Source organism: Chlamydotis macqueenii, chromosome 2 (assembly GCF_036417535.1).
Source record: "Chlamydotis macqueenii isolate bChlMac1 chromosome 2, bChlMac1.mat, whole genome shotgun sequence".
NCBI lineage: Eukaryota > Metazoa > Chordata > Aves > Otidiformes > Otididae > Chlamydotis > Chlamydotis macqueenii.
Window position 1 is genome coordinate 38319848 of NC_141557.1, and position 15153 is coordinate 38335000.

A 15153-nucleotide genomic window follows, 5' to 3' on the forward strand; every position below is an offset into this window, starting at 1 on the left:
AAGGTCTCTCTAAACTGTATCTGAAACTGAAATAGCATTCATCCGGGGATCTGGACTGGACAGACCTCATGATGAGGCCTGCGGTATTAAAATGATTCTTACAAACCATGTTATTTTACAGGTATTCACTCCACCCTTATCTCAGTTATCGAATGTTCATAGTTGACACTATCCATCTGTTTACCATCCTTTCTATAAAACTTCTCTTTGGCTTGTGTGAGACACAACAGTCCACCAGTTTAAATGGGACTATGCCGATATTCTTATCGGACAAAAATCTGCCCTGCTGTATTGGTTTGTATTAAAGAGTTTCACACACCTGCAAAGGCAAGAGAGGTTAGCAGTTGGACTGGGATCCACTGAGGCTTCTGGCATGTGGGATGAGATGGGAAACACAACTGAGTTTTAGAGCAGTCACTACGAGGTTCAATATGTCAGAAGGAGCATTTGCTTCAGTCTTCAAGTATGAAGTAAGGGAACTTTGAGACACCTTGGGACTTTTAAATTCCTAGTTCCTTTCTTCAACATCACTCACTGAGCATCAGGGGTCCATGTCTCCTGAGATTAAATACTTGTGATGAAGATATTTAGAGCTGCGGTGAAGAGCAAGAATCACTTCTTAGACCTATTAAATATAATCTTTCTATATTGAAAAGAATTGGTAAGTAAATACTTCTGACTTTGTTGAGTAGACTCAGCTGTATCTCCCTTGAGGACAGAGGAAGGACAGGGGCTTACACTTAATGAGATGGATCTGACTTTATATGCCCCAGTTTGTTTCCTCAGTCCATTACTGCAGTGAATACTGAGAGACATGCAGATCTACGCTGGATATGACTTTCACCTAGTCTGTCCCAGGCTTTAGGGACCTTTGAAGTTTTCAAGACCCCTCCAGGGGTCTACAGTACTGTAAAGTGTACTAAACCCAGACAAGTTTCTGGCAGTCACTCTTCAAAATTACTAATTTTGCTTTAACCTTCTGTGACCTGCTCCCAAATCAGCTCCTTACATGCTACTGTGCGGGTAGCCCTCCAGGAGCTAAGCAGTGAGCAGTTGTGCCTGCTCAATAAAGCCCTGTCAGATTAGCTGCTTGGGAGACGCGTATGTCCTCAAGTGAGAGATTTGTTTCACAGGTCTGCTATTGCAAGTCTGTGTGTGCAAACCCAGCTCCTATTTAGTAGATTCACTTCTGCAGATGCCAAGGCTAGAATGTTCTTTCCTTGTTTGGTTATAAATTAAAGGTCAGATCCTAGGATCTGGTCCTCTTGAATTTCTTGGCTTTTGCCAATTTAATCACTCTTACGACCATTACGTGGTGTTACAGTGATTGCACACCAGTCTAGGAAGACTGACACTTTGATGAGCCCGCCTCAGAAGGTTATAGCAAGAGTAAGCACAGCAGGTGTTTCTGAGTTGAAGATGACCATTTGGTTGAACTCATTGCTTTAGTTAGTAGCATTGCTCTTTTGGTCTTGCTAAGAGTGTGTGTCACTGCAGACCTGAACCCAGCAACTCTCATTTTTCCTGCTTTCCCATCATTGCATTAAATAGTATGGCTCCAAAAATCAGTGCCATGTGCATAACTATAGTTATTGGACTAAGCAGTTATTTTTGGGATGTGTGGGGAGTGGATTTTAGCAACAATAGTTTCCTTGAAAATGAGAAGTTAGAATCCAGGAAAACATATCTTTACTGTACATAGCATGATGCAGACAAGACACAAATAAAGCACATTGGTTTCTTGTTACCTACTACATGTATTTTCAGTCTTGCTTGTTAACCTCTGCAGAGACTGTTGATCCGGCACTGTTTGTGCATTGCCAAGTGCCAGTTGCTGGAAATGTCTTCCCAGATCAGAGATGGTCATCAGCACTCTTGAGAAAAAGCAATCCAACTAGTTTTTGAGTAACTCTAATGCAATTTGAGTGGGATAATAGAGCTGTCCTGAACAGTGGGATTTCCATGCCCAGGTATGGGAAAACCAGACCCCTGGAAGGGCTGCACTGGGTGATGAAACACTTCCCCAGTTAAAGTTCTCTGAGTTCAAGTAACATTCAGGAGTGATTGCAGTTCTCTTTCTGCATCTCTATTCCAGCTACTGCCTCTGTGACAGCATGAGATAACTCAATTAATACAAAAAGATAAGAGTGTATTAAAGTCCTGTGAGGAAGAAGTTCCTAGATTGAGTCCCAAATGCATACAAGGATAATGGTAAGATAAAGCCCTAGTTAATTATACTAAAGAGGCAGGGAGAAACTCGCAACTAATTGTGCAGTAGTTAAAAGTATTTCTTTTTTTAAATGAACAATTAGTACTGATTGTGTTCCTGTTATTGTATCAGAGGATCAGGATTACAAGGTCTAGACATTCACTGGTAGGTAGATGCTGTCCTCAATCAAACGTCACTTTGGAAAACTGCAGGTGCTTTGTTTGTGCTGTGGATGTTAACAGTAGTAGGGAAGTCTTGGTTTGCCGTATTTCTTTGTGTGATATTGCTGCTGTTAGAGGTAGCAGGACCTAGAAGTACGAAACAATTGCATGACTAGTAATGCGTGAGTGTACATGTGCTACTTCTCTTATTTCTTTACATCTTGTCACATCTCACCTCTAAGACAAAAGCTGTGCTGAACAAACACATCATAGCTGGCTTACAATAGGCAAGACTTCAGTCCTGAGACAGAGGAGAAGAGATGCTTTTTGGTTGAATCTCATAGAAAGCAAACAAAACCCATTTCTCTGGAAGTCAAAAATCCACTGCATTTGCACACAAGCAGCCACGTGCGTTCCCGCCCCACCCCCAACTCACACACATGTGCATGCACAAACATGCGATGTACTTGTCTGTGGTTATGCACAGAGAGTTTCTGCAGCTGGGGATTCACCTCACGGAGGGATGGAGTGGAAGGGCAGTTCTGTTGTATCGTGAGGTTTCTACAGAAATCTCGTCTGTATAGGCTACCCTTGGAGATGTGCTCAATCAGTGCCTTCTTCCATCAGCTTGCCTTATTCCTTCATGTTGCAGTAATCAGGGCTACTGATAAAACCTGTGAAAATTAATTAATTTTCCTGTTAAACTCATCCAATTATCCTAAAAGCAAATAATGAGAATATGAGGGAAATACAGCTATCTTAGCCTACATCCTCAGTACAGAAGCATCTAAAAGCTGCCTGCTAAGTTGGTTGATACGCCTTTTATTTAGCTTGATGTTAATTTCCTAAACACTGTTTTGGTGTATGTGATTGTAGAACATAAAAATGCAGTAGGTGGTTTATAGGAGATGAGAGCAAAAGAAACTCGGTGCTATGAGCACTACATACAATGCATATTCTCCAAAGGGATGAAATTTCCCTCGAGCTAGTGGGTAAACTGCAAAGTGAGGTACACTAGCAGCTTTACGGTTCGCTTTAACCTGCTCCTCCTACCCGTGCTTTGCAGAGGGTGTACAACTGTTGCAAGTAGGTGGCACAGCTGTTTGCGTTGACTGGCTCAGTACCTTTGGGATACAGACAACACAGTTAACGGTGCAAGATGAAAATGGCATCTATACTTTAATAAACTCATTCTCTTTCTTTGTGAGAGAAAAGGGGGAGACGGAGGGGGGATAAGTTGCCAGCTTGCCTGTATCTGTATTAGAGGCACTTCTCAAATCACACGGTGGTGGCTAATGCTTGCAAAATCCTGACTAGCATTTGAAAGGGTAACATCAGTTTATTATTGCTGCAGTAGCTGTTAACTTTATGAAGATTTCCTGTGCACCTGCCTGCTACCACATCTTTAACATATATGCATATTTATACAACTTAGGCAACATATGTTTGATGATTTTTGTCATTTATATTTACTACAGTATGGATAGCAATTAAAAAATAACCATGTTCACTGTGATGAATTGGTGAAATTCCTGGAGAAGCAGAAAGTACATGAAGAATCTGAAGAGAGACAACAAAGTAAAAAGCATGTAAAAATCTAGTTCGTCAGTTGGAATACAAAAAACGCAGGCATGTGCACCAATGTTTGTGTATGTACACATAAAAACATAAAATGACAGGGAAGAATATGCTACTTCATTTAGAGGCAGAACAAGAGAATAGATAGTCTCGAGTGGGATATTTTCCCATTTCATCCACCCTTTACAGATAAACGGTTGAGTTGTGTTGTAGGGTTGATGAAGGATGATGATGTTTTCTGCAGAGCTGGCGTTGTTCTGTTTGCCAGTTTTGTGTGTTTTGAATGTAAAATGGATGTATTTAACTGCAGATACATGTGCAAAAGCAAATGGTGTGCTAGGACCTACGTGATGATACAGTCCTGTGTCTGACTTATCCTGGCAGCAGATTGGGCAGGTCTCCTGTGCACCAACTCAGGTGCCAAGACCTGGGAAGGGCTGTGGAGAGGAGCTTAGGGAGTCATCCTTAGGAGTAGCCAGTTTAGGGGAAAGCTGGGGCTCAAGTCTGTATTTGGTATGTCTGAGTTAAAAATAGAGGAAGATTCTAGGGAGAGTGTAAGTTTTGGATATTAGCCCACCGAATCTGTGTGGGCACATGCACACCAGCACCCACACTGTGTATGAAAGTGAGATAAGCACACGTGATTTGTACTCAGAATGTAGGTGCCAGCTTTTTTAGAGAAAATTTCTTACCATGTGGCATATTATCATATTCGAGACCTGCTCATCTCTGTAAAAAGACAGAGGATAGTGGGCTGTGCAGAAATGGAGTGAGACGGTGGAAACGCACGTAGTGGAGCTGTGAAAACTGACACGGGAGTGGAAGGGAACTTAGAAAATTTAAGTTAAAGAGAAAAATGGAGAAGACTAAGAAAGCTGTATCTTGTCCTGGAACTGGTATTTTCCATGTCAGCGTGGTAATTTGCCTAGAATCATTTATTCCACTTCTTAGAAAGACACTCTAAATGAGCCTCAGGGTGCTTTTGTTACCCTCTTGTGACATGCAATTAGCTGCTGCCGTCGTTTCTCACAGAGGGTAGAGCAGCCCCAGGTCCATCCCCATTTACTCTGTGTGCCTGTGCCCAGAAATGCCTCGACTGACACGACTCTGTGCTCCGAGCGACACAGCATTACCCCCAGCAGTGTAATTCAAAGTAAACTAAACTGCACAACAAACAGTTTACCCACTTCAACAAATGGGAACATTCACTCATTTTTTTTTTTCTTACTGTTGCTTACCCCTCTACCAGCAGTTAGTGCATCTGAGGCAGCAGTCTGCACCGCTGGAGCGTCCCTTATGCAGAGCACTCCTAAAGCAGCTAGCTCTGCTGGCATTTGGGCCGTTTTGTATTAGCAGAGTGGCTCAAACTGGCCTCAGTAGACCGCAAGATATGTCACATCGCTTTTGAAATGACATCTCTGGGTGGTTTATCAAGCCAGGTGACAGCATCTTCACACATTGATTTTAATTTGTATTGAATATAAAGCTTTGAGAGTGAGACTTCCTATCAGCTGCTTATTGAAATTCATGTTACTTCAACTGTTTTCTCCTCCCTTAGTATTTTAGCAATTCTATTAGAGGAAAAAAAGCTCTGAGCAGAATCAGGTTTTGGTTTTAAAAAAAAAAAAAAGCCTGTGTGCCTTAGGATTGACAACTCCTAGGCCAGTGCTTAGCCCAATACGATGCAAACCTGCTGATATATTAAACCCCAAACCAGCATTTATAATAGAAATACAGTAAGCCTTTAACTGTAACGACACTAGCAGGTGTCACCACAATAAAGATAACAGCCTCCCCATGAACAAATATTAGATTAAAGAGATCAATCAATCTGTATCTTAAATTCTAGGCCCAGCGTGATCTCTAACAGTAAAAAAACCAAACCTTTCTACTTTGTGCATTGTAACAGGTGAAAGACCTCTTGATTGTTCAATTATTTTTGCAATAACTTGAGAAAATAGTCATCTTTCTTTCTTTCTTCTGTTGCATACTCTTTATGTAAATGATATAGAAAACATTTTTGGCCTAAAGACACAAGCACTTATTGATTTTAAACCTTGCGGCAGGCTGTGGCAGTTTTCATGGAGGGCAGGTGGTGTGAGTCATGGCTTACTATGCCATCTCCTCCAGGAATGCCAAAAAAACCCCGTCAAAGCCTGGGGTAACATCGAGTCCTCTGTGCTCCTGAGGCTGTGATCAAATTACCTGTGGAAATAGTGCATTCTGCCCTTGTTTGTTTTTTTTTTTCTTTTTCCTTCTCCTGTTGCTGCTAGCCTGCTCTGCTACAAACAGCACCTTTTCCTTGAAAACTCTCAAAAGTTACTACTTTCATTCATGGTTTAGTACGTTGTGCCATTCATTTAAATATGTTAAATGACTGCATGCTGCCATCAAGTCAGAATGATCCATCCCAGCCCAAGCGCAGGCTGCAGAGCCCTGTTCATTGTGCTAAGTGCCGAAGGTCACAAAAATCTAGTCCCCAACGCGTAACTAAATGCCCCTTCTAATTTTCCCTTCCTTTCTCTTTATCTATGATCATCCATCACCTGTCAAACGCAATGCCTGAAAAAAGCAAGTCCAGGCTGTGATCTTCTGTGCTGTAGGACCAAGCATGATCTTTCCATGTTCTCCCATGGAAAGGGACCGTGTGTGCTCCCTGGAGCGTGTTCTACCTTGACGTAGAACAGCAATAGCACTGGCTTTTCTACTTTTCTACTTACCCCTGTTTCTCCTGGCTTACATCATTGCTGTCATTCCCATTACAACTTGATCCTGGCTCATAGAAGCTGTATTCTCAGTTTTTGTCCAGGAGTTGCACTAAGATTTTGAGATCTGTTTTTAGTAACAGTTTTGAGTCTCAGTTGTGGTATCTCAAATACACCTGAGTAAAAAAATCAGAGACCTCTCCGTTAGAAAACATAGTGTGTTAGAAGTGTGAGAGATATTAAAGCCAAAATCTACTAATAGTCTTTACCGATAGAACAGACCAAGTACCGAGGGAAATGTGTTAGAACAGCTTATGTGCAAGGTCCTAGATAGGTGCTCTTATCTCAATGCAAAGCACCTGTTGATTAATTAAATTTGATCTGTTTTGAATGTGTTCTGGACTGCATAAAGGCAGCTTTTGTGCAGAAGAATGTCCACATCAGATAAATACAGAATAACTGTTGATCTTTTGCTACGTACCCTCTGCTTTATTTTTCAGTAGTACATATGTATGGACAAGTTATAGATAAAGTAAGGAAACTGAGTGACTCGAATGTTGGAACATTTTATTAGAGATCTTTGAAATCTGATTCATAGAAGCCCTGAAACAAGCTGTTCCTCTAAAAGAAACCCAAAGTGGGTTTTTTTTGGCAGTCATGGCCTTATAAAGAGTGTGCGTGTGTGTGAGGAGGAGTCTGCTCAGTAGTATATTGGATATATTCAAAGTAAACACACTTATGTTTTCACCTTTTTTTTCAAAACCAGAAAATAAGCTGTGGAATATTTTATTTGAAATCAATTACAGTATGTGCAACACTTGTGTATTTTCCCTGCAAAAAGACTTAGGTTTAAGTTTTTAATCCTTTGAGTGGACTTAGGCCCTGAGAACTATAAAAGTTTCATAGCAGCCACAATATTTGCATTTGCAAAACAGTTACCCACCTTCCTTCTTCTCATGTTTTTCAATGTCATAACAACTTTCACTTCGCTTGAACAGTAAGTTCATGTCACATTTTAAAAGTCTCGGAAAGTTTATTTGCAGAATACCAGTTTCAGAATGATGAATGATGACTGCAAGGCATGTCTATGAAGAGCCTGCTCCAATGCCATTTACAATATAAGATGAGGATGAGGAAAGCAATTTCAGCGTAACTCTGTGGAGACCCCATTACCAGACCATTACAATTGCAGACTAATTGAAGAGCGGGAACATGCAGAGCCCCCCCTTTGGTGACACAGTTACAATGCGATATTAATATGTCAAAATAATTTCAATGCCAGGCATCAGATTTTTTTGCCATTATTAATAATAGACAGCAGTATTTTATACGTCCTTGTGCACACAGTTCCACTGAACTGGAATGAGACTCCTTGCTACATGCAAACAGACCTGGCATTGTATAAGGCTGAGGGTGGAGGTGCAGAGGTCAAAGGTCACTTTTTGAAAGGATGAGATACTGCAGAGACTTGCTGGCTGCTTCCTCTTCGAGCCTGCATATTGCACTAAATCTTACAATTTTAAAATTTAAATGAGAAAAAAGTAAGTGTAAATACAATTTATCAGTGTCTTAACGAGACCAGCACAGTGCTACATGTAAAAATCTCCAACTTTTAACCACAAAAGTTGCCTTAATTTAAAATTCAGTCCCTTGTATCCATGTATTACTGCACTTTATATCTTGGCTAAGGAGCATGCTGTCAAGCCAGCTCGTATATCAGGAGAGTGACCTGGGCCAGTTACACCATATTTTCAAAGCCATTTAAGTGCAAAGGAATGCAGATGGTTACCTAAATCCCACTTAAGATTTGGCCCATCAAAACCCAATGAAATATATCGCTGCAGCTTGCGCTGTGGTGATAGGGCATCGCGACTACTAGGTGATAATGTATCTATTGGGGTCTTGTTATTTTTCTAATGGAAAAGTCCATGCTTAATTGTGTCATGTAAGTCTAGTTCCTCTGCTGTTCTAAACCAAGGCACCTTCAATAATTTCAGAATAATTTTATTAGCAATACTATTCTCATTTCTATTTTTCCCCAAATACTCATGTAACTACTTTACAGATTGTAAAGACTGTGCAATGTACAATATTTAATGTACATACCCTATATGTTTGTTTTTCCATCTTTTGAGGAAACCCCACTTGAGAAACAACATTGTAACTCTAGTGAGTTGGTGGCAAACTCCGCTGACTTCCATTGGGACTTTGACAGAGTTCAATCATACCACTTTTAACAGCTTGCTTCTCACTGACTTTGTTTTTCCTCTAGGTAGTGGAGTTCTCCATGCTGCTTTGCTTTAATCTGTACTTATTTTGTCTCTCTTCCTTAATGAGGAGCATGGAAAGCTCTTCTGGAAACGCAAAGCTTCCAACGATTCAGATCTTCGAGTTCTCTTATCATTTTGGCCATCCTCAGTTGTGCCTTTTCAGTTTCTGTAATACACTTTTCAGTGCTGTGCCCGTTATTCCAAATGTGGCCTCCTGATCAGCTGCTTATGATCCGTTTGCACAGCTAATAATTTACTTTCCTTCTTCAACTGCTGATTTAATACTTCATCTACCACAACATTTAGATCATTTTTCTGGATACTGGAGGAGGTGGGTAGAGGTCTTTTCTGAACACTTTAATCTGAGAACAACCTCTCATGTCTTTGTGTTGGGAAAAAAGTTTCAGAAGCTATGACATTTTTCACCACGCCTGCTTCCCTGGAAATTAATGGCAAAACTCTGCCTTCAGATGATAAAAACAATGGGTGGTAAGAGTAAAGCCATAGAGTCATAAAGAATGAGAAGGATTATGAAGGTGGGTTTATTAGAGCATAGAATTGTCCTTCTTTTGGTAAGACTTAAAATTCTCCCTGTTGCATTCTTTATTGAAAAATCAATGCCCTCGTAGCTCCCAAGAAGAGTAGCCAGCACAGGGCAAGGTGGTGGCTGTGTGTACACTTTCATTCACCCCATTCCAGAAAGTGTTTATCTATTGCTGTAGGGATTAAACATTAATAATATGTTCTTGCAAGGGGAAGAGGTGAATCGACTTTTTCACAAACAGAATTGTATCTTAAAAGTCTGCGTGATGTCAGTCAGCTCTGCTTTTGCTTTCCCAGATTAATTTTTTTTTACACTTTTGTTTTATTGCTGTTAATTTCTAGTGTAAGCAATTAATTTTTTTTTTTTAGAAAAATGTTTTTAGTGACTAAAAATGCTGGGACTGGTGGCTCTGAGACAAAGATCTCCTGTCCCTGTAGTAAGGGTAACAAAGGTTTTGGTAGTTCAAGCTTCTCATTGCTCAGGCTTCTCAAGTTCTTCATATTCCTTCTAGGTATATGAGAGTATCTTAAACATAATTTGGAGGAAGCTACTAGAAGACAATAAGACCTCCATGTGATCTCCTTGGTCTTGCAGCTTTTTGTCACCCTTTAAGAACTTATAAATAAAGATATCTGTTAACATTTTTTATGCTTCCTCTCCCCTTTAGGGAGAGGAATTTTGCTGAAATGAAACTCATTTGAGTTTACACAGCTCCCTTAATTTAAGTGCCTCAACAGTGTCCCAGCAGTAACTGAGGATCTGTGTTGGACTGGAAAGACTGGAAAACAAAATCCATAGAAGGCTTCATTTTTGTACACTACTTTGTTTCTGTACTGAAATTTAGTAGACATTTTTTTTTTCTCTTGCTTTTCACTTTGTTGAAAATGAAGGTTTTCTTACCCTGCCTACTAGCCTCCTTTAGTACAGAACACAACCACAGAAAGAGAAAATGAGTGTATATTTGAAATGGTGGATTGCAGAGGGAAAATACAATGATCTCTTGTCTGTCTCAGCCGCTTCTCTCCTCCCTGTCTTCCAACAATCATGTTGTTGTGGCAGAATCAGTATTTAATAATATTTTTTTCCAGAATCAAATATTGAGAAGGAACGAAAATATTTTATAATGGGCAGCATTATTACTGATGCAGTTCATAATTTTAATTTAGATGTGGATCTGTGGATTCCTATCCACCTTGAGAGCTTCTGGGCCAAATAGTCATGATGAGCAAGTCAGCGAGCTGCCACTGCCTTTTGCCCAGCTCAGACCCAGCTTTGACGGCTGTGGTGCTAAGCTGATTTACAATGGCTGATGATTTGTTCTGCTGTTCCTGCTTTGAGCAAACTCAGTCCTTTGGGGCTTGACTTGCGATGCCAGAGAGCTCCCTCCACTGCCACTGACTTCTTGGAAAGCTTAAGTCACCCAGTATTTTGCACAATTCAGTCTCTCGTCCTTGTCCTCTCTCTGTCTAACTTGCTTTCTATGTCTAATTCTGCTTTCTAATTAGGCTTTCTTTCACTAACATTCAAGCATTTCAGTCTTACTTGCCAATGCTATCTGTAGTAGCAACAAACACTCTTTTGAGAACATGTTTTGTAAATTTTTGGATTCCAGTGTATGTACAGTTTAGCGTCATTGTTTTCTATATTTTTTTTTGTTTAGATACATCCATTATATATCTATATCTACTTAAAATTCAATAAAATTTATTCTGAGAAGGAGAGCACCAGATGCTAAGTTAAACCAAAAAAAAAATAAATCAAATAAAGATTTAATTAGCAGAGGAAAAAATTCAGGGAAAATAACCTTCTGGAAAATAGCAAAATCAGTAGAAGTGTAACAGCATTCTAATATGTTGGTATACTACCATCTTATATTTATATTTCGTATATACTTTTATAGCCAGCAACACAAAGCTCGTGTGCTGCAATTAGCATCTTTTCTGTAGTGAATTGTCATGTTCTAGCACTGCTAATGAACATGGAGAAGGTGTACCTGCTGTAAACTGTTGCCGAGGAAAAAAAAAAAGCCACTTAGAATTACTACTAGAACATTTTTTTCCTCTCCTTATTTCTTCCTCCCCTCCTTTTTATTTCTTTCTTTCTTTCTTTCTTTCTTTCTCTTTTTTTTTTTTTTTTTTATTTCTTTGGGAAAAGCCTCTGTTATTACCTGCGGTAGGCTCTGAACACTAGTGTGCTATTTTGTTGATTGCTCTGCCCTCAGACACGGCGCATTTGAATCCCATTTGTGGCAGCGATGCCAGTGCTGGGATTCAAAGTCAGAGCCTCTCAGGGTTACAGCCCTGCTGCTGCTTCTCTGTGAGCGGAAGCGTCTAATGCCACTGGCATCAGAGAGTAGGGCTGATAAAGAGACAAGGTGATCTAAAGAGAGCACACATGGAATTTTTCCCCCCTTTTCGTTTTTCTTACCAGAAAGATAAAGGAGATGAGAGTAGGTTGATATTTGACGAATTGATTTTATTCAGAGGAGTGCTATCATTTTTATGTCCTTTTTGAAAACGCACCCACAGTGTCTGAATTCCCATTAATGCAAAGTTCAGATAAAGCTGATGAAAAGCAGCTGCCATCTTGATAGTTGCCATGGCAGATGGCATCAGCCTTTATGCTTTTATCAGTATTAGTATCAGAACACACTCTGTGTTCCAAGCTGAGATAAAAATCATTGAAGCTGTACCTGGAATAGGCAGATCAACACTGCAGGTCCCACACAGTTTTGAATCTTTTCAGAGCAGCCTGCATAAAAGCTAGAGACAACACATTCTTGTTATTCATTAGTTCAGCAATGCTGATGGTATTTTGTAAACTTCACAGATGAAGCAGCCTTTCTAAAGAGCTGCTGCCTCCCTTCCTCCTTCCCTCCCACCCCCAGGAATGCTCGGGCTTTGAAAAGAAAAGCCACACACAGACACGCACATACACACATGCAGAGACACATGAGAAACACAGTAAGTGGACAATGGGCACGACAGTGACATTCCTTCTTGATTAACCTGCTGCATTTTGCACTAAACCCCCATCAATCTGCTGTGAATTAATGGTATTAAGAATAGGTGCGTAGCAAGGGGAAGAGATATCACTGCCAGATTGCAAGGGTGTGGTGGGGAAGGGGCTTCTGTGGGTTCGTTATGCCGATATTGTGGATCTTGCCCGAGAAGTCTCCCCCATTTCACTTGCTGCTGGTTGGACTGAGATGTGCGGTGGCATCGCTCTGGAGCCTGCGTCGACTCGGGACTCCTGGCGCCTCTCTGCACAGCGGGAGCCCCACGTACGAGGGCCTGTATGGCCCCTCTTTTTCTGGCTCCACCTTTTGATAAGTCCCCCATCAGGAAAAGTGACTTACACACTGTGAAATCTTCCACGCTAGCTCTTTATTGCAGGTTTCAAAGTGTATTGACAAATCTCCCCATCCCCTTTCCCCCTCTCCCCCTCCCCAGCTCCCCTTATAGCGATGCATATAGTTATTTTTGGTAACATTGTTGCTTGATAAATAGAGGGGTTGTGAGATCTCAAGTTATTATGCAAGTGTTAGCGACACAGGCTGGTAAACCATTTGGCTGTTGCATCGGTGCTGAAATGAATAATAGCAAATGGGAGGAGGGCATGGGAGTTATTTTAAATGACACATATATATTTAAATATAGCCTTAAAATAATGTTAAAGGTTTAGAGCCATTACAGGCTCTTGTGCCAACTTGCAAACTCTTCCAGAACTGATTTTAAAATTTGCCGTTCTTTCACTGATGGTTGACAGGGAGATAAGGAGGACCTTTCTGGGTTACGTCTGCCTGGAACTGGGAGGTGGTGGAAGCAGGTCCTCTGCGTGTCTTCGCACAGGGGCCTCCTGTTTTCCCCATCAGCATCTGGAGCACACATTTCCTTTGAAATATTTGGTGTGGAAGTCTGGAGTCAGTGTCATAACTTAGATAGAAATTTCTGTGTGACTCTGCGCAGTCCTACACCTCTGCGCTTACGGAGGTCACTGCCAGAAATGGGCTCATTCTGCCCCAGGTTTGAGAAGCTTTTATGTTTGTGTTTTGGGGTAGGTCTTGAAAAAAAAGTCTAGGTTCAGTAGGGGCTTTGGATTTCAAATACCTGTGGGATGGGGCTATTCTAATTCAAAGTTAGTTGAATTAGTTGAGTGGCTACCTAAGTTAATATTTAAAGTAGAAATGGATAAATGGGTTAGAATAAAAGAAGAGCTGCATGGAACAAAGCTTAAAAGTCCTCAAAACAAAGTTTAAAGAGCCTCTCTTTTTATTTTAAATGGAAAAAAAAAAGTGTTCAATTTGAAATCTTCACCCTTTACCCAGGACCAAAAGGAAGTTAGCTACCATGGAGATGCAGGCTGAAGGAAGGGTAAAATGTTGTCAGATGTACAATTCACTTGGACAGGGCCCCCACTGTGCTCCTAAGTGTGCCTATAAAATGGAAAAGACTTAGCATCCAGGAGCCTGATCCAAAGCCTTTGAAAGCAGTGGGAGCCTTTACATTGGGTTAAATGAGTTTTCAGGGAGGCTCTATGAACATGACAAGGAACAATAGGTGAACACAACACAATGGATGTGCATCAGATAACAGGGAAATTATCATCATTGGCATAATAGGGACAAGTCACAACACAAAAACTGCTGTCAGGTGCTTTATCAGCATCACAGCATAGGTGAATTTCAAGGTGAGAGCTGAAGGAATATGGAGTAATGGCTGTGCAGACTTTTTGGGGAAACTCCTCTGAAGTGTACGGACCAGTCTGCTAAAAAGCATAAAGGTACTTCCAGGAAAATTTGGTTGTTGAGGAATGAGGGCTGCCATCACTGGCAGTGCCTAGGTGAGAAAAAAATGAATTAATACAGAACAAAAGATGATCTGTGGGTGATCAATAACCATGAAGGGCCTTAAAAGTGTAATAGTTTGGGTTTGCTGTAGTAGAAAAGGGATAGTCAATGATGGGAGGAAGACAGGCAGGAATGTGCTTCAGTTAAGAGCCAGAAACAACTAGTATGTTTTGCCCAGTTTTAAAATGGATGTGGTGACAAATGGGACAAATTATCTTGACTGAGATAAAAAAGCAGGAACTGGGAAAGACAGGACTGCGTTGCAGCTGTGGGAAGGTATTCAGGCTGAACCTCTAAATCTCATCCTTTCATTATTTGGTTAGGATTCGCACAACGCAATTCCAAGTAACTTGGAATTTAAATGGAAATTAACTTTAATTCTTCAGACTCCTATGTTTTTCCTGTTCTACTTCCTTACTTCTCAAGTAGGTAGCTAAAATCTAAGCATTATAGGCTATAGTTTTGGCTCAAGAGGACAAAGTCTGAAAACTGTAGTAATTGTGAGTTCAGCTGCTACAGAGCTAGAAACCATAGTGCTGCCTACACAATTAATGGTCAGTTCTAGTTTAAGAAATAACTTCCCAAGGTAATGCTACAAAAAAAAAAGCTGTATGTTGTCATTACATGGACTTGCATCATCTTTGCCCTTATAAACTCTCATTACATGGATTTGTCCTGTCCTCCCATCTCCAGGGAGATGGGATATGTTTTGGGAAGGGAGGAGCAGCATAAGGAGCTCTGCAGCAAGGTGTCCATACTCAGATCTTCCACAGGCTTCCTGAGTGACCCCCAACAGGTCACTGAATATCGATTTTTTTCAGCTGTGAAATGGGGATA